Here is an 18637-nt window from a genome sequence, read left to right as displayed (position 1 = left end):
GTAAATACAATAAATAAAACTGTAGGGAGGAAGATTGGTCCTAAGCAAGTCAGGAACAGTATGAAAACAGCAGAGCTAGAAAGAGAACTCTATACTAACACAGTGCAGGGGAAAGCCTTGGAAAATCCAACTCGCCCATGTTTTTACTAAGTGAAATCAGTTATATGCAGTTTGTGAGTCATCCAACTTGAATCAAGTGACAGTGGCTACTTTTTTATTCATATGTCCATTACAGACAAGATGCCCAAAGAGAACAGCCTTTCCAAATCAGAAATTCTAGAGCATACTGAGATGCCATTGAAAAAAGGCCAAAAAAGAAACAAGCTTCAGTTTAAGAACGAGCTAACTACCCTGGTTAATTTGGAGTTACAAGCAACTCTGTAACAGAGACAGACATGGCAAATTGGTCACAAATTTTAAAGGTCCCCACCCCCATTTTTTTTAACCTTCGATCTTCCTTGCCCAGCAAACTTTAATCAGAATGTGTATAATCAGGACTTCCCTGGTGGTGCAGTGGTTAAGAATCCACCTACCAATGCAGGGGACATGGGTTCAAGCCCTGGTCCAGGAAGATCCCACATGACACGGAGCAACTAAGTCCGTGTGCCACAACTACTGAGCCTGCGCTCTAGAACCTGCGAGCCACAGCTACCGAGCCTGCACACCTAGAGCCTGTGCTCCACAACGAGAAGCCACCACAATGAGAAGGCCGCGCACCGCAACGAAAAGTAACCCCTGCTCGCTGCAACCAGAGAAAGCCCACGTGCAGTAACGAAGACCCACGGCAGCCATACATACATAAGACATAAATAATGTGTATAATCATAAAGCATTTAGGGCTATCTCAACAGTCCCTAGACTAGCAGTAATAACTTGTTAACTTCTAGGAAGTGCTTTCCGTCATGAATATTTTACCAGCAAAGCAGACTCCTGGACTGCTGAGACTCTGCTCAGGAATACAAGCTCAGTGTAGAACATGAGACGTGAACACTGCTTACAGTCTTTATAGCCCCTTAATCTCTTCTAGCTATTCCACAATAACAGTAAATGGTCTGATACGGCAACTTTCTATTAAAGGAGGAAAAATGACTAATAGCAGCTCACAATTATTAAGTGCCTACCATATGCCAGACTCTGGACTTGATGCTTTTAGATACATTATCTGTACCTCACAACAACTCTTCAAGGCTTCGCTCTCATTTGCAGATGGAAAAACTAAGATTCTAAGAGGTGAGATGATCTACCAAAGACCACAGCTAGTGAATAAGCTGGCCAGAGCTGGGACTCAAGCCCAGGCCCATTGTGCTCCCAAGTCTGTGCTCTTCCCATCACGGCACACGGCCAAAGGACCAGCATGGAACACCCGGTGAGCGACCGGTCCCAGCAGCAGTCATCGAGAGCACAAGCCAGCCCCAGGCCAGCCTGCAGAAGGGAAACAGCAGCAGGCTAACCTGCCATCTAATGGCTCTTGGGATACACTCATGGACGGGAATCCCATGTCTTCATGGGCAGGGAAAAGAATCACTTGACAGACAAGCCGGCTGGGAGCTCAGCCCAAAGAGCGTAGGTGGTGACACTGGAGGAGCTCAGCTCTTGTGGCCAGTGGTGCTATCAGAGCTGACTGACCAGAATGCCACAGGTTTGTCCAAATGCACAGAAAACACGAGTGAATCAGCATTTAAAAGCTGTCTGACATGATGAAACCAAGAGAAATTTACTTAACATGGTTAAATGTAAAGTCCTTTTAAAATAAAAACTGAAAAGCATGACATGGGGTGGGGGGTAGAGGTTGCTAGGCCTAAGAAAACTGTTAAAGAAAGAAACAAGTCCAAAGATTTTAGTTACTTATAAGTTTGACATAAAGTTGTATTATGCTGTGACTAATAAGCAAGTAACCCTCAGAATGTGTCATAGATCAACTGCATCTAGGACCACGGGAGATACTAACTCTATTGAAGCCTTCCCTGGGCAGATCAGCTCATGCCAAGCAATATCATATCCTGTTCTGGGGCAGATGAAGAGACTGCCAACCACATGGCACCCAAAGAGGACCAGGGTGACAGAAGGACTTGCCACTTGGAGGAAAAAATAACTAGCTTTGAATATCTCGAAGCTCTTTTATACTATCACGGACAGTGCCCAAGGGAGAAAATGAGAGCCAGTGAGTGAAAAGGACAGATTATCCGTCCTATCTGTGAGCAGAAGATGCAGGAACTTGCTAAAGGTTAGGAACACCAACACCTTCAAGACCCCAAGGCTGGAGGTCCTCTGGAAGCCTGGATGATTCTCTATGAGGGCAACGACAGACAACTTCCCGTTCTGGACAGGAAGACTATATTAAATGATCACCACACTGTTTTATGAATTTCTTCTCAAAGTCTATGTGATATAAAAGGCATGGCTACATTTGGGCTGACATGGAGTCTCAACAAGAAAATAGCAAAGGATTCTGCAACCTTCCAGATGCTTAGTGGGTTGAAACCTACACAATTCTCTGCCCTTCTGGAAGCTCTAGAAAAACAACAATAAAGGACAAAGAAAAGGAAACAACAGCCAAGGAGAATGCCAACAAATTTATGAAAGACAGAAAATGGAGAAACAATTCCGAAAGTCCAACATCCAAGTAACAAAAGTTTTAGAACATATTATAATTCACCACTGATCTCCCTTGTCAAAAAAATGTTTTTTCTCAGAGCATAAAGAAGTGACTCTCCCCCTAAGACCTACATGTGGCACCACGTTGAGTGGTAAAAGATCCTTTAAGACACAGTGTGAAAGCCCGTGGTATCGGAGATTAAAAAAAAAAAAAGTGTATCTAAACTCTTCTAGTGAGGAAAAACTTATAAAAGGACTGGAAATCAGAATGACATCAGCTTCCTCAATAGCAATTCTAGAAAAGAACATTTTTAGACCTGGAAGGTCTGAAAGATTTATTCACAGTTTCTTGAGGAAGCTACTGGATGGAGAATGGGCTTCACTAAAGCATGGCAGTAAGCCATGAGAGGAAGACACGGAATCCATGAGACCAGGGATCCAACACACAGAGAAGCAAAGATGACTCCCAGAAGGGGGGACACCTGCAGCTACAGACGAAGTCAAGAGGAACCAGTTTGGAGTAAACCATGAGGCAGAGGGCTCTGGAAAGGATATGTCCAAGGAAGTGTATTACCAGATGTATGTTACCGTGTTGAGAAGGATTCTGCAAATTAAGTCAGAGATTTAGGGATTAATTAACCAAAATATACATACTTTTATTACTGATATTAACCAAAGTTGTGCTTTAACTATGTTGGGAGATGTGAGAGGGAAAGAGCTATGCCTATAAGAGCTAAACCTTAACCTTCATAATTAGAAGTAAGACAGATTAGAAACTGCTACCTACAGGTATATAATTTAGAAATGCATAAGGAAGTAATAAAGATGAGTAAACAGCTAAGAGATGGAGGTAGCAGCTCCTAGTGAGTAAGTAACTCACTTACTCACTAAGGGCTGGGATGAGGAGGGGATAGGATGGGAAAGATGAAATAGATGATTGTTATTTTTTGTTATAAATCTTGTGATACCATTTGACTTTTTAAACTATGCACCTATGTAAGCTATGTACCTATGTATGATAAAATAAAAAATTATGAAAAGAAAGAAAATATAAAGCAGCACAATCCCTGGCATTTAGGACAGGCTCTATAAATATAAGCACAATCTAAAATCAGGGTATTATAAAAGACTATCTAACAGAAAGACTCTGAGGTGACTACATGCACTTAAGATTCCTACGTACAAAAAAACAAAGAAATAGAAAAATCCAACCAACAGCAAAAACCACAATGGTACCTTTTCAGTTTAGGTCCTTTCCCACCCCATTTTTTCTGCCATGAGTGTGTGAAGCAACTCCAGAGACCTAGGATACCTGGGGGTACCATACTGAGATTGCCCAATCTGGTCTGCCACCTTTTTTATAAATACAGGCCCTGAGCGAAGAATGGTTTTTACCTTTTTAACTCTTTGGGGGTGGGGGTGGGGGAGTATCAAAAGGACGATATTTCGTGACTTGTATAAATTCTACGAAATTCAAATTTCAGTGGCCATAAAGTTTTAACAGAACACAGTCACACCATCCTTTACATTCTGTCTCTGGCTGCTTTTACACTACCAGGGCAGAGTTGAGCAGGTGTCACAAGAGACCACATACGGTGCTATCACTTTGCACTGCAGCTGGGCGCTCTCCAAATCGCAGTGACACGGGTATAACTCAACAGTGCTCAGAGTGCCATATGCTGTACTGCAACATTTTATTATTATAAGTGCACACCCAACATGTCAAAACAAGAAAAGAAAATCTGGACTTCAAATGTTGTGTTTTTAAGGTACAAATGGGATGTGAACTATTTTGTTATGAAATTAGATGGCAAAGCACTGTTTATTATGCAATCATACCATCCCTGTGCTACAATACACTATATGCTGACATTACCAGACTAAGCGGTCATCACAGTATTCCCAACTCACAAGAAAGGAACAGTCAGAAAAGTCAGAAAATGTTAAATGGAGTATCTTATTACAGGAGAACTTCTTCACAAAAATAAAAAAATGAAAACAAAGCTTCAATCAAAGCTGGTTTCTAAGGTCGCCTGTTAATAAGTTAAAGAAGCCGGGCTTCCCTGGTGGCGCAGTGCTTGAGAGTCCGCGTGCCGATGCGGAGGATACGGGTTCGTGCCCCGGTCCGGGAAGGTCCCACATGCCGCGGAGCGGCTGGGGCCGTGAGCCATGGCTGCTGAGCCTGCGCGTCCAGAGCCTGTGCTCTGCAACGGGAGAGGCCACAACAGTGAAAGGCCCGCGTACCGCAAAAAAAAAAAAAAATTAGTTTTTGAAATCCAGCATCACAACAGAAAAATGGATAATTGTTTTAACTATAAATGAATCTGACAGTCAGATCATAGCTTATCACTGCATACTACTGGACTTCTTATATCTGAACCCTCAACTGAATTCTCCACTCAGTCAGGCAGGTAAGAAACTGAAGAGTTCATACCTATGGGTTAGAACCTATCCCAAGGCAGAGGAAAAGGAAGGGCTGGGCCACATGAGCAAAAACAAACAGACAAAACCATATGAGACAAGGTGCTCAGAGTGAATGACTACTTAAAGGGAATTCTCCCCATCAGGATTTATACAGAATAATATGAAGATAAAAACTGGACAAATCAGAACCTTTCTACAAGAGTTGGTGCTTCACTATGTAAGCAGAAGGGGATGCTGAGGAAGAGTTATTCACAAAGGACTGGAGGTGGGGGAGAGCACAGGCGAAGTGGCTTACTGCCTAGGAAAGATTGGGGCCTGGGGATTAGAAGCAGAGACCTGTTATAACAGAACAACTATAGTATCTCCTGAGACAGTGAAGCCTGAAAGGTAGATGATTAAATGGTTTATGCCCACCTGCTCCTCCAGTTACTATGGAACAAATGAAATTGGATTAAGTATGTGTGCATAGCCCCAAAAAGGTCCTACTGGGCCACTTTCTATTAAGTGCCAATTGACTCAAAAGCCAAATATGCAAAGGAAACCTCTGGTCTTTCACAAAAAAATTCAGTAAAGAGTTGCAAAATGATAGCAATTAAGACTCAAAAGAGTCAGGTGGCTGGCTAGAAGCCAGATGTCCTTTGGCTGGTGTAAAACGAACACAAATCTCTCTCTCTCTCTCTCTCTCTCTCTCTCTCTCTCTCTCTCACACACACACACACACACACACAGCCAGGTGACCTAGCAGCAGTAGCTGGGTCGCTACTAGCAGTCTTTCTCTGGCATGCTACATCAGCTTACTAGGCCTGTCTAGTCCTTAGGGCCCAGCTCAATCCCACCCCAACCCCCATCCTGTGGAAACTGGGAATCCCATGGGTGCTGCAGATTCTACGACATACCAGAGCAAACTACAGAGCCTGTTATTTAACTTCCTAAAAATACCATAGCGCCACGGAGCCAGGTGGTACCTGGCTCAAAGTGATGACCCAGACCAGGTCCACCTAGATTCCAGGGTCTCAAGTCAGAAAACTGCTTTCCTTGATGTAACTCATGAAACTCCTCATAATTTGAGTGACCTTACCTTTCAAACCAAGTTTAAAAATTAAAAGAAATGTTTTCTTTTCTGTGGCTCCTTGCCCATTACAGGTTATCCTGGCAACGGTTGTCTTCCAATTTACTGCATTAGCAGATTAGCAGAATAAAGCGGGATGGTGCACATGAAACAGAAGTTCCCCTATAAAGAAAAAAAGAGCAAAAATGACAACGTGTTCTCTTTCGTTCGGATGAGAGCTGCCATTAAAAATACTGGTTCAAGGTCTTCATTCACACACAACTATACCTCAGAGGATTGAAAAGTACTAGCTAATTGAATTTTTTTCTATGTAACAAGAGGAAAAAAGGCACTGTCATCCCTCTACCTAAGCTTTTATCCTACACTAAACAATAACCCAGAAATAGATACACAGTAAGAGCACTATCAGTGAGCAAATAAGAAAAAATACATATGCTTATCTTTGTCTTATGAAAACCTCAATGACATTCTTACTCAACACAGGGTTAACTACAAAGGCACCATATTTTACAACACTAAAACAAGTTTTAGAAGTATCTCCCTCTAAATGTCCCCAAGTAGCCCCGTGTAATACCTTTAAACAACTGTAACTTACTAGGAACTATGAGCAGAACATTAAGTTCACTGAAGTACTAGCTGCAGCTGAATCCCGTCTCTAATGTGAATTAACCAGATGCTTCACATGAAAGGACTATAAATTTAAACTGTCTTCCAAGGCACTTCATTTATAACTAAATACTGCAGGAAAAGACACAAACTATGGACAATATACCAATCAGAAATCCTATAAGGGTGCAGTCTACAAGGCATCTCAAAATAAATGCCATTTATTTAATGCCTTTGTTCCACAAAATTCACACTACATTCTGATCAACTCAACATTTTCCCTCAAAATAAATAGAAACAATGCTAACCACTTGCTAAAAGAAACAAAATGAATCAACAAAAACTGTAACAAACCTAGTTTAAAATGAAGAAAATATTTGACTCTAAAAAACATTTTGCCAGTGAAATGTTTTCTCAACAAAAACTTAAAAAAGTGTTTAATTGATCACCTAAATTTTTGCTTTAAATCATAAGAACAGATCATGTGCCACCACAGTGTTTAGACATGACCAACTTAGCATGTTAGTGTAAAGAGTACATTTCTAAATGTCATAGGTAATTCTAGTGCCATCACAACCACTCTGTGTTGGGGGTTCCAGACCCCTTTAAAAATCCAATGAAGTTATATACTCCACAAAATGCACACGCCTGCGCACACATACATACATTTGACATTTAATCTGAGTAGCTGTAGGATCCTCAACTGATCTACAATCTTTTCTCCCACCAGCCAAGATCACCCACTTCTGGATTTCCCTAGTGGTGCAGTGGTTAAGAATTCACCTACAAAAGCAGGCAACATGGGTTCAAGCCCTGGTCGGGTAAGATCCCACATGCTGCAGAGCAAGGAAGCCCATGCACAACTACTGAGCCTGCAAGCCACAACTACTGAGCCTGTGGGCCGCAACTACTGAAGCCCGCATGCTTAGAACCCGCCCTCCGCAACAAGAGAAGCCACCGCAATGAGAAGCCCACGCACTGCAGCAAAGAGCAGCCCCCACTCGCCGCAACTAGAGAAAGCCCGTGTGCAGCAACAAGGACCCAATGCAGCCAAAAAAAAAAAAAAAAAAAAAAGATTACCCACTTCACCCACTTCCAAGCCAGTCAGTCAATCACAGGCTCCCAGCAGAGTTGTACCAACCTGCCTGCCTCACTGTGCTGCACACTCCCATCCAGGGAAGCCAAAAGATAAGACAGCTGTCAACCCGCTCAGAGCATCACAAATCCAGGTGCTTATTAAGTTGTAACAAGGATGCTGAGACATAACCCACTTTTCTGGAAAAAGGTCTTTGTTTAATTGTTCAGTCTTTTCCCTTAGACTAATTACGGGAAAGAGAGGGTCTATACTATTGATGATAAGAAATTGGTTTTTTCTAAATTGTGAAAATGTGGGAAACAAGATCAAAAGATACAAAACAGAATGAAATGGTATATAAATGCACTATTGGGACTCCTGGGTAAAGAATGTATATTGAAGACACATTGAAATGCCTCTAAAAGTACAGTAAAAGAACTGTTTTGGTTGTTTTGTCTTGCTTTTTAAAGGCATAATCCCAAGAACCAACAAAATTAGGGAGCAAAAGGAATACTAGTTGAAAAAGCTATATAATGAACACTTAGATTCCCAAATCTCATTGCCTTCTTCTGTCCTTCCCAGCCCCATCAGATGACAGAAGGAAGCCAAAAAGGATGGTGACTCCAGCACAGCTGAGGGTGGGCCTGCCAGTGAAAACAGAGGGACTGTGTGAACTGCAGAAAGAATGCAGAGACAGGCCCCCTCAACTGCCCACCCCATCCCCAGCCAGATTCTCCTATTGGGCTCTGACATTCCCAGCCAGGATGAAAACTGAAAGTGTCTTCTAATCACTGACCTCAAGAAACAAACACCTGAAAATCCTGACACTGGGGACTTCCCAACCAAAGGAGCTCAACTCATCACACTGCTGAAAGGTTCACAGCCACTGAGCCCCCACCCATGAATGGGGGCTCCAATCAACCACCCTCACTCCAATCTTTTCTTTAAAAGTCTTCATTGTAAACTTGCAGAACAGCTGCAAGAGCAGTACAAGAAGCTCCCACAGAGCCTTCACCTAGGTTCACAACTAATCACTGTGTCACTTTTGCTCTTCCATCCATCTTCTGCAGCCATCACGTCCTTTACCTTTAAATAGCTCGCTGTGTATTTCCTAACAACAAGGGTATTCTCTTCCACAACTACAAAGTCAGGAATGCAACACATTAACTGTCCCATACAGACTCTACAGTTCACATTCCAATTCTGCCAACTGCTCTTCGTCCCTTACGGCAATCCCCCTTCACCTCAATCCAGATCATGGATCACACCTAATGTCATGTTTCCATCTGAAACAGTTCTTCAGCAATTGTCTGTCTTTCACTGGCATCTTTGAAGAATATAGGGTATAAGTATCTGGCAGTACTACCACAAAAGTGGTAAGTGAGGTTTGTTTTTCCCAGAGTATCACATAAGTAGTAAGATAATGTCTGTGTGTCCCATTATTGGGATTTTGATCACTTGGTTAAGATGATATTTGCCTCATTTCTCCACTGTAAAATAACCAGTTTCCCCTTAGTAATTAACTAGTAAATAATCTGTAGGAAGATATTTTGAGATTATGTTCTTAAAACACTCACCCAATAGTTTTAGCATCCACTGGCAATTCTTGTCTTAATCAACTGTTACTGACAGTTATAAAATGATGTTTATTTTGTAAATCTACTGTTCCTTCTACACTTATCAGTTGACATTATAATTCCAGTAAGGTTATGTTCCCTTTTTCCCATTCATTCATTATCAGTGTGGACTCACGGATTCTTATTTTATTTATTAATATCACCATTCATTCTGATGCTCAAGTTATCCCAGATTTGGCCAGTGGGAACCCCTTCAAGCAGAGGACTGTGTGCTTTCCATGTTTTTTGAGTACTTCCTTATTTCCTTGCATAACAACATGTTCTAGATTAATCTTGTACATTCTCTGCCCCAGCTCTAAAATCACCCATTTCTCCAAGGAGCCCTGGTTCCTTTTAGTGGAGGGTGTGATTTAGAAATGAAGATCTGAGAACTAAGTATGTTCACAGATAGTGAACAAAGCTGAGAAAGAATGGCAATTTCATATGATTCAACTCTATGTGTTGTGTGTGTATATACCCCGACTCTAAATGTGAACGAAAACCACGGGTTCTAATAACATCTCAGGAAAGCCTCTATCATGAAACGTAGAGTGCAAAACAAAACAGAAAAATGCAGGATGGAGTAAAGACTATACAAGAAAAAGAGTACATTAAAAAAATTATCCTCAGAAAGATAAGTTAATGTATCCATCAAATTTTTAAAAAAAAAGAGATATTATTTAAAAGGGCACTGAGAATAATTAGCAGACTAATACATTAGGAAAATGACTTCCAACCCAGAAGTCTATACCCAGCCAAACTATCAATCAAGAGTACACAGAAAGTCTCAAAAGACTTACCCTCTCACACCCCCTTCCTCACAGAAAACTACTAGAGACTGTGCTCCACTAAAACAACAGAGAAACAGGAACAGGAAATTCAATGAAGGAGAGAGGCAAAATGAACTCCCAGGGTCCCAGCAGACAATGTGTTCCCAGCAGGGAGGACAAGCCGTCCAGTCTGGAGCAGATAAAAATTTCTTCAAAAAGATAAAGCTGATGGAATACCTGAACATGTAACTGGTGAAAAGTGTGAGGCTAAATTAGTGACTAGTACATTAAAAAAAAAAAAAAAGTTGACACAACATTTCCAAGGAATACCAGAAGTTGTTTAGGAAAAGTATTTATAATTTACTACTTGACATTATAAATAGCATCCCAAGTAATAATGGATAAATATTGATTTAACCAAAATTGCAATAAAACTGTATTTGGAAAGATGGGGAAGACAGAATGTGGGGAAGAGGGTGCAGTGAGGGAAAAAAGAGTAAGCTAATCCTTATCTTCCATATCTTTTCAGAAAGGGAAATCAATAGATGTGCTTAAAACTAAAAAAATCAGCAAGCATGCATGTAATTATGAACTCTTCCAGTATGCTCTTCACACATATGGAGGTAAATATGTGTTTTTTAACTGGCTAAAAGAGTTCTAAGTAATATAGTCGTCTTCAGGGAAGGGGGAAAGAGGGAGGGGTGGCTAAAAAGTGCTGTCATCTTATCTTATCCAACCTCCTAAAGCTAGCTCACTCTTAAATGGAGATACGCAAAACTGACAAAAATTTTTTTCAAATAAAATTTTAAGAAGAATGCTAGACTGGGAAGGAGTATTAAATGTTGAGACCAGAGAACTATAACATCAGCTACTTATTAGTTGTGTGACCTAAGGCAAGTCATTTGACCTGAGTGTCCATTTCTTAATCTACAAAATAAAGGAGCTGGACTAAGTTAACTCTAAACTTTCTTCCTCTTTCAATAAATTTATGAATCTAATATAAAAATAAAGTAATCAAAGCTTTAAATATGGTACCAGTGGCCATGGACAAGGGCAAATTAAATTACAGAAAGAATGAAGCAGGACTTGGTGAAATAATAAATGGAGAGAGAAGTAAAATGGAAAAAAATAATTCTGCTTTAAGCCTGTGGGTCCCAAGAGGGTGCTGATGGTGAAGGAGAAACGAGAAAAGCACTGTTTTAGAAATGAAGACAAAAGGGTTCCTGATCCTGGCCTGGAACGAACTGAACTGACAGTATCCAGACAAACTATGACATGAGCCCACCGGAAAAAACCTAACTAAGCTGGAAACAAATGTTTGTGTTAAAAGTTAAAACATACAGATGATGGTGGAATCCATAAGGATGATGAAAAGTTCTTCCCAAAGAATACAGAAACTGAAAAAGGAGGAATTCTCCCGTCGTATTTAATTACTAGGAAACCATAAGTTTTACATCATGATTAAAGGACAAAAATGACAAAGGGGCATGGCTAGAGAGCAGACTATTGAAAGGCAGTGGGAGCAACAGCACAATGTCATACAAGCTAAAGGAGGAAAAATACAGATTTGCTAATAAAGAATATAATACATAGCTTACTAGTTGACGTCACAGTGCATTCGGGCTGCTATAACAGAATACCATATATTGGATGACTTAACAAACAACAAAAATTTACTTCTCACACTGCTATAAACTAGGAAGTCCAAGATCACAGCATCTGTAGTGTCTGGTGAGGACCCCCTTCCTGGTTCATAGATCACAGCCCTTTCTGTGTCCTCACACGGCAGAAAGGGATGAGGGAACTCTCTGGGATCACCAATTCCAATCATTAGGGCTCCACTCTCACACCTCATCACCCCCCAAAGGCCTCACTTCCCAACACCATCACACTGAGGATTAGGTTTCAACATATAAATGTTAGAGGGGAGACAAACATTCAGTCTATAGCAGTTGATATCATTAGGTTATTCTTTCAGAGGAAATGGATCCAGAGGGGGCCCCTCAAAAAAGGAAAACAAGATTTTTTTTAAAGATAATATACTTTTACTTTTGTATTTCTTTTTGCCAATCATTCCTTAGAGGAGCCACATCTTCCTCAATAGGCATATAACATAACTCTATCAAAAAGGGTCTCCCCTTTCCAATACTACTGATCCTGATTAAGGCCAATGAAGAGAATGTAAGAACATAATTATAAAAATATCAGTCAAGAATGAGGGCTGGTTTAGCCTAAAACAGCAAAGGAACAGATTCTCAGCTAAAGAGTATCTAAATATGTACTTGCTTAGTCACAGAACTCAAGAATAGCAAGAATGAATATCTACCCTTACAAACCCTTTGTGCCAGCATTATACACATGCTTCTCAAACCTCTTAGGTATTATTCCTACTTTATCACTGAGAATAATAAGAAAGGACGCTCCAAATAACCCTTAATGAACCCTCAATTTATTTATTTTTTAAAAACTCACTTTGGGGAAAAAGGAATAATAACCTGCTCCCTATGCTCTCATATGACTTTTTACCATAAATTCCATGATACTCTTCACAAACGCAAATTCACAAGAGGAAGCCGTAGCTATTACATAACATGCAAGAAAATATTTTCTCCTTGTGTCACATATCATACACAAACAACTAAAGACAACCTCTCAGTTACAGACAGGTGATACAGCCTAGAGCCTGGACCCACAAAAGCAAGCAAGTCTACTCTTATTAACATCAGGGAGCCCTAAGGTAGGCCAGCTCAATCAGAGTTATCATTTTAATGTGGATCTCAATGATCCTATCTCTGCAAATGTGCTCACAAATGCTCTCCAAACCACCCAAGTCTAAAGAGATGCAAGATAATGAGATGGGAAGATACTCCATCTCTATGAGGTCTTGCTCACCATTTTATCCTCAATGCCTAGCACACTGCAACTTAAAAAAAAAAAAAAAAACCCATATTTTGACCACAAAAATCATCAAAAATGAGCACACAACCACTCATAATTGGGAGAAACAAACTAAGTAAGTAACATCATTTGGATGACTTCAGAGGCATCTTTCAATATATACGTATGTATTTTATATATATATATATATATACACATACATACATACATAGATACACACATATATGTAACTATCAGCTAATTTCAGAACCAATCAATTTAATACAAGCTGTGGCAAGAATACAGGCTTCTAAAGCATTAATCAAAAATTACTGTGACAAGAATGCAAAAAGACTGCTTTTTAAAGTATAAAACACCCAAGGTAAATCCATACTACCACCTTTTAAAAGCAAAATCAAGTACGTAAAGGACTAAGTAAAAACTTTGGCACCTGACTGGATTACGTCATCGTCCGGCTATGCACCCTAATGGACACTCAAATCACTGCCATCGTACATGAAAGCCAAACCAATCTAAGTCGCTATTAAAATCGAGCCAAATCATAAATTAGTAAATTAGCATCCAAAGTAAAGCCCAGAAATCCAACGCTGCCTCTTACAACAACAACAGTGTGCAGAGATGTATAGCAATGGTACAGAAGACTACATGATTCCAATCGCCAAAGCTATACTTAGCTGGCTCAGCCATGGTTACACATCAAGCTTAATTTGATGTAAAAACTTCCATAATCCTGAGTACAAAAGCAAGAAAGACATCAAACTTTTTGTAGGGCATCTTAGTAACCAAGTGATTAATATGTGAAATAGAAGTACAGAGACTGGAAAACATGCTAAGCAGCATGAAGATGAATGAATGTATCACTGAAAATTCAACCCAAGGATGGGATTTTCAACTGGCAAACCAAGATACCTGACAGATGGAAAAGGAAAAGCCCTTCTTCATATAGGCTCTTGGTTACTATCCTAAAGAACAGATGAAATATGAACCAAGAAAGGGCCCAAGTCACAACTGGTTATAGCACTGCCACAAGCTCTGAGTGATTTTTTTCCTCCTACGTTTAAACACAAACCTGATTTCTAGCTGGCAATTCTAATCATACTCATAACTCTCGGTGCCCACCACTAAAAGTTCTAAAGTTATCAAAAAAAACTGTTTTAAGGGGAATGCTCTAGACCTACACTGTACAATACAGTAAGCCACCTGCCACACACAGCCACTGAGCCCCTGCAATGTGGCTAGTAAGACTAAGGAACTAAATTTTCAATTTTCTTTTAACTTAAATAGCCACGCTGACAAACAAAGAATACCATCTTACTGGGCAGCACTGCTCCGACTCACATTAAAAACTAAGCACAGGATAAATGTTTATGGTCTACAATTTTGAATAAGTTTACATCTCTAGGCTTCAACTTTCTCAACCAAAAAATATAAAGAGAGTTCCATTAGATTGTCTCCATGACTAAAAATAAACTAGTGCAGCATATAAATGAAAAGTCTCGGGACTTCCCTGGCAGTCCAGTGGCTAAGACCCTGTGCTCCCAATGCAGGGGGCCTGGGTTTTATCCCTGGTCAGGGAACTAGATCCCTGACCACATGCCACAACTAAAGAGATCCCACATGAGGCAACAAAGATCCCACGTGCTGCAACTAGGACCCGAAGGGAAAAAAAAGCCTTCATTAAAACTGCTGCAGTGTAATTAAAGCTACACACCCCGGGCTTCCCTGGTAGCACAATGGTTGGGAATCTGCCTGCCAATGCAGGGGACACGGGTTCGAGCCCTGGTCCAGGAGGATCCCACATGCCACGGAGTAACTTAGCCCGTGCACCACAACTACTGAGCCTGCGCTCTAGAGCCCACGTGCCACAACTAGTGAAGCCCACGCACCTAGAGCCCGTGCTCCGCAACAAGAGAGGCCACCGTAATGAGAAGCCCACGCACCGCAACGAAGAGTGGCTCCCGCTCGCCGCAACTAGAGAAAGCCTGTGCATAGCAACCAATACTCAACGCAGCCAAAAAATAAATACATAAAAATCTTTCCAAAAAAATAAAACCACACACCCACCTCAAAGTTATGGCAGGTTACCTCACCCTGATGATACAAGGGTATCATATTACTCCTCACTTCACCAAATTTAATGGGGAAGACCAAGAGAGCATGCATTCAGTTCAGTCAACCTTTGGGCAAGTAAACTCATCTCTCTGAGCTTGTTTTCATATCTGTAAAATGAGATGATTAGACTAAATGATCATTTAAGATGCTTCAAACTCTCAACTACTTCTTCCTGTGGCTCTAAGAAGAAATATAAGTGAAACCAGGATACTCTAAGAAATGAAGAAAAAGGAATCAATGAATAACCACAGACTCAAACTCTTAAATGAAATTAATTAAATTTAAACAAGATCTTAAAGTAGAGAGTCCCAATGACAGAGAATTTAAAGTTATATTGGGTTGGCCAAAAAGTTTGTTCGGTTTTAAGTAAATATAAAAGATTCATTTTCACGAAGAACTTTATTGAACAACATATTCACTAACCGAACTTTCTGGCCAACCCACTACAGTATCAATGTACTCTGCTGGGAGACTGATTTGGTGTATTAGGGTGTACCCAGTTTTCGTTTTTGCTTTAAGTCCATATGTGAACACGCTGCTTTCTCCAAAGCAGGAAGATCAGTAAAACCGGGTTAACGTAGGTGGCAGGAGAACATATAGCACACAGAGGTTTGTACTGTCCCTTCCCTCACAGAAGGTGGACAAAGGAAGTCTTCCTCCTCCATCAGGCAGCTGTAGTATAATCGCCATTGCTACATCCAGCTTTCTCAGACAACATCAGATGCTCGCTTACTTTATCAATGATCCAAACCAAGTAAAATGATGCTCTCACGATAGGAACTATGGTTATTTTTAGATGCAATAAGGCAAACTGGAGTGTGAATTCATCCATGAAGCTGGTAAGATATGTTATACCCATCTTTCCTGTGGTATACAACTCAGAACATATATAAAACAGGACAGGATCCTTTAAAAAGAACCCTAACAGGTATCTGGAGATGGGAATATAGACTAATAATTCATGTGAAGTGTGTTAAAAGGCAGAAAGTCAAGAGAGAATGACAGGCTTAACATCGCTCTTCAAAGGCATATTTTCACATACCTTCTGTGCCTATACCAGACCCACTGATATTTTTTTCAATTTTTTAAAATGGGGGGAAAGAATCACTCTCAAAGTCCCTGGTTTATAGCATGGTAGAAAAAACAAAACCAAATTCTACCTTTTGAAGAATAAAATGTTTTAGCGAGACTTCCCTGGTGGCACAGTGGTTAAAAATCGCAGGTTCGCAGGTTCGAGCCCTGGTCTGGGCAGATTCCACATGCCGCAGAACAACTAAGCCCATGTACCACAACTACTGAGCCTGTGTCCTAGAGCCCGTGAGCCACAACTACTGAGCCTGCGTACCAAAACTACTGAAGCCCGCACGCCTAGAGCCCGCGCTCCGCAACAAGAGAAGCCACCGCAATGAAAAGCTCATGCACCACAACGAAGAGTAGCCCCCACTCGCCACAACTAGAGAAAGCCCGCGCACAGCAGCGAAAACCCAACGCAGCCAAAAAATAAAAAAAAAGTTTTAGCTGATACTGACTTTCCTTTACATTACAGTTGATTTAATCAGGCCACCACTGATGGACCATTTAGTTTTCAATTTTCACTATCACCAAAAAATGCCAGGGTTCCCAGAAGTGGAACTGCTGGATTAATGTTCATTTCTAATTAGCTGCACAATAGCCATTGGAGGTCATGGCTATCCACATTCCCACCACCAATGGAAGTATGTATGCCTGGTTCTTCACACCCTTGCCCAACAACGTCTTTTTCTCTTAAGAGCACTGTTCATGTCTAAGAGCCATTTATACTTCACTTTTCTGCCAACTGTCTGTTTATATCCTTTGTTCATTTTTCTACTGGGCCTGTCTTCTCAATGGTTTGTAGTGGTTATTTAAAAGTAAGAAAAGGAGCCCTTTGTCTCAAAGCATTCCCTCTTCAGCTCATTCCAATCTGTACCACTCAACTGAAACTGCCTTTTTAAGTCACCAGTGACCTCCAGATGGGGCTAAACCTAAGTGAAACTCTTCTGTCCTCCTCTCAACCTCGCTCTCGGGAGCATTCAGTACTGTTCACCAGGAGACCCTCCTTACTGGCACCTTCTCCTCACTTGGCTTCTTTGAGATCACACCCACCTTGTTTTCTCACTGGCCACCTCTCGGTCTCCTCCGAGGCAGAGGTTCCCACAGGGTTCAGACTGTGGACACTACCTAGGTACACCCTCCCCAGCTGACTACAGTGGCTGGGGTGTCCACTTCCATGTCTTCTACTCACCCTGTTGCCGAAGCAACCAAAACAAGGCCTGGGGAGACTTCAAAAAAAAAAAAAAAAATGGTTTTGTTGAATAAATGAAGCCGTTTCCACAGGTTTTTAAATATACCTCTGTAAACACAGTTGCGATTCAAATTTATAAAACCAACTAAGGCCATCTCTGCACTTCAAACACAGGTACCCAACTACTAGCAGACATTTCCCCTTGGATGTCTTGCAAGCACGTTAAATTTAGTATCTCCTAAACGGGTTTTTGCTCTCTATCATACACTGACCAGCAACCAAACCTTTTCCTCACTAAGTTCTCCCTGTCCCAGAAAAGGCACACCCCAGTTGTAAAAGACAGAGTCTGGCTCCTCTTTTCCCTTCCAATATCCAATTCATCAAAATTTTGTCAACTCCATCTTCTGAGTATCTCCCCTTCTTCATCTTCCTCTGCCACCACCTGGGGGACAAAAACAGCTTCCTACTTCATCTCCTTGCATCTCCTCTGGCCCTTTAAGCCACCGTTTACTTGCGTTCCTATTCAGTGTCCTCTGCCACTCCACATGAGCAATAATAACAGTGGTGATCATCTGATCTATGCGGTCCACTGTGGTAGCCATATAAGGCTTTAAGCACATGAAACATAGCTAGTTCGAACTGAGAAGTACGTACGTGTAAAATATACACTTGACTTCAAAGACTCAGTACAAAAGAAAGAAGTGAAAATATCTCATTAATAATTTTATATGACATGCTGAACTGACAATATTTTGTATTACTGGGTTAAATAAAATACATTAAAATTAATTTTACCTGTTTCCTTTTCATAAGGCCACTAGAAAATTTATGATTACATATGTAGCTTGCACTGTATCTCTATTGAGACACTGTCCTGATTCACTGAGGGCATCAGCATGCCATCTTTTTAAACCACATGTGACCAAAGCATTGAAAGCACCAGGCCTGGCACTGGGCGGGCACCCAGATATTTGCTGAAAGAATTATGGTCAACAATTGGTATCCTTTATGTACACTCATTTAAAAACAAAACACTGAAAATTTAGCTCTTACTTGAAGTTGAACCATACTTTTAAAGTACAATTTGGGCTTCCCTGGAGGCGCAATGGTTAGGAATCCGCCTGCCAATACAGGGCACATGGGTTTGAGCCCTGGTCCGGGATGATCCCACATGCCGTGGAGCAACGAAGCCCGTGCGCCACAACTACT

At 41.0% G+C, this 18637-nt stretch overlaps 1 protein-coding gene across 16 annotated transcripts in view; it reads right to left on the bottom strand.

Moving 5' to 3' along the window:
* The window catches only part of PPP6R3 (protein phosphatase 6 regulatory subunit 3), a 126881-nt gene that overhangs the window by 82039 nt on the left and 26205 nt on the right, over positions 1-18637 (bottom strand). For all 16 annotated transcript variants that reach the window (XM_027090846.1, XM_027090854.1, XM_027090858.1 and 13 more), the window contains one exon: positions 6098-6250. The gene's annotated coding sequence lies outside the window, so the exon portion shown is untranslated. The remainder of the gene's footprint in view (positions 1-6097; positions 6251-18637) is intronic.

Source organism: Aethalodelphis obliquidens, unplaced genomic scaffold, assembly GCF_003676395.1.
Source record: "Aethalodelphis obliquidens isolate GAN/ISIS:26980383/991018 unplaced genomic scaffold, ASM367639v1 scaffold69, whole genome shotgun sequence".
NCBI lineage: Eukaryota > Metazoa > Chordata > Mammalia > Artiodactyla > Delphinidae > Aethalodelphis > Aethalodelphis obliquidens.
Note: the sequence above shows the minus strand (reverse complement) of the source record. Positions and strands in the feature narration are given on the sequence as shown.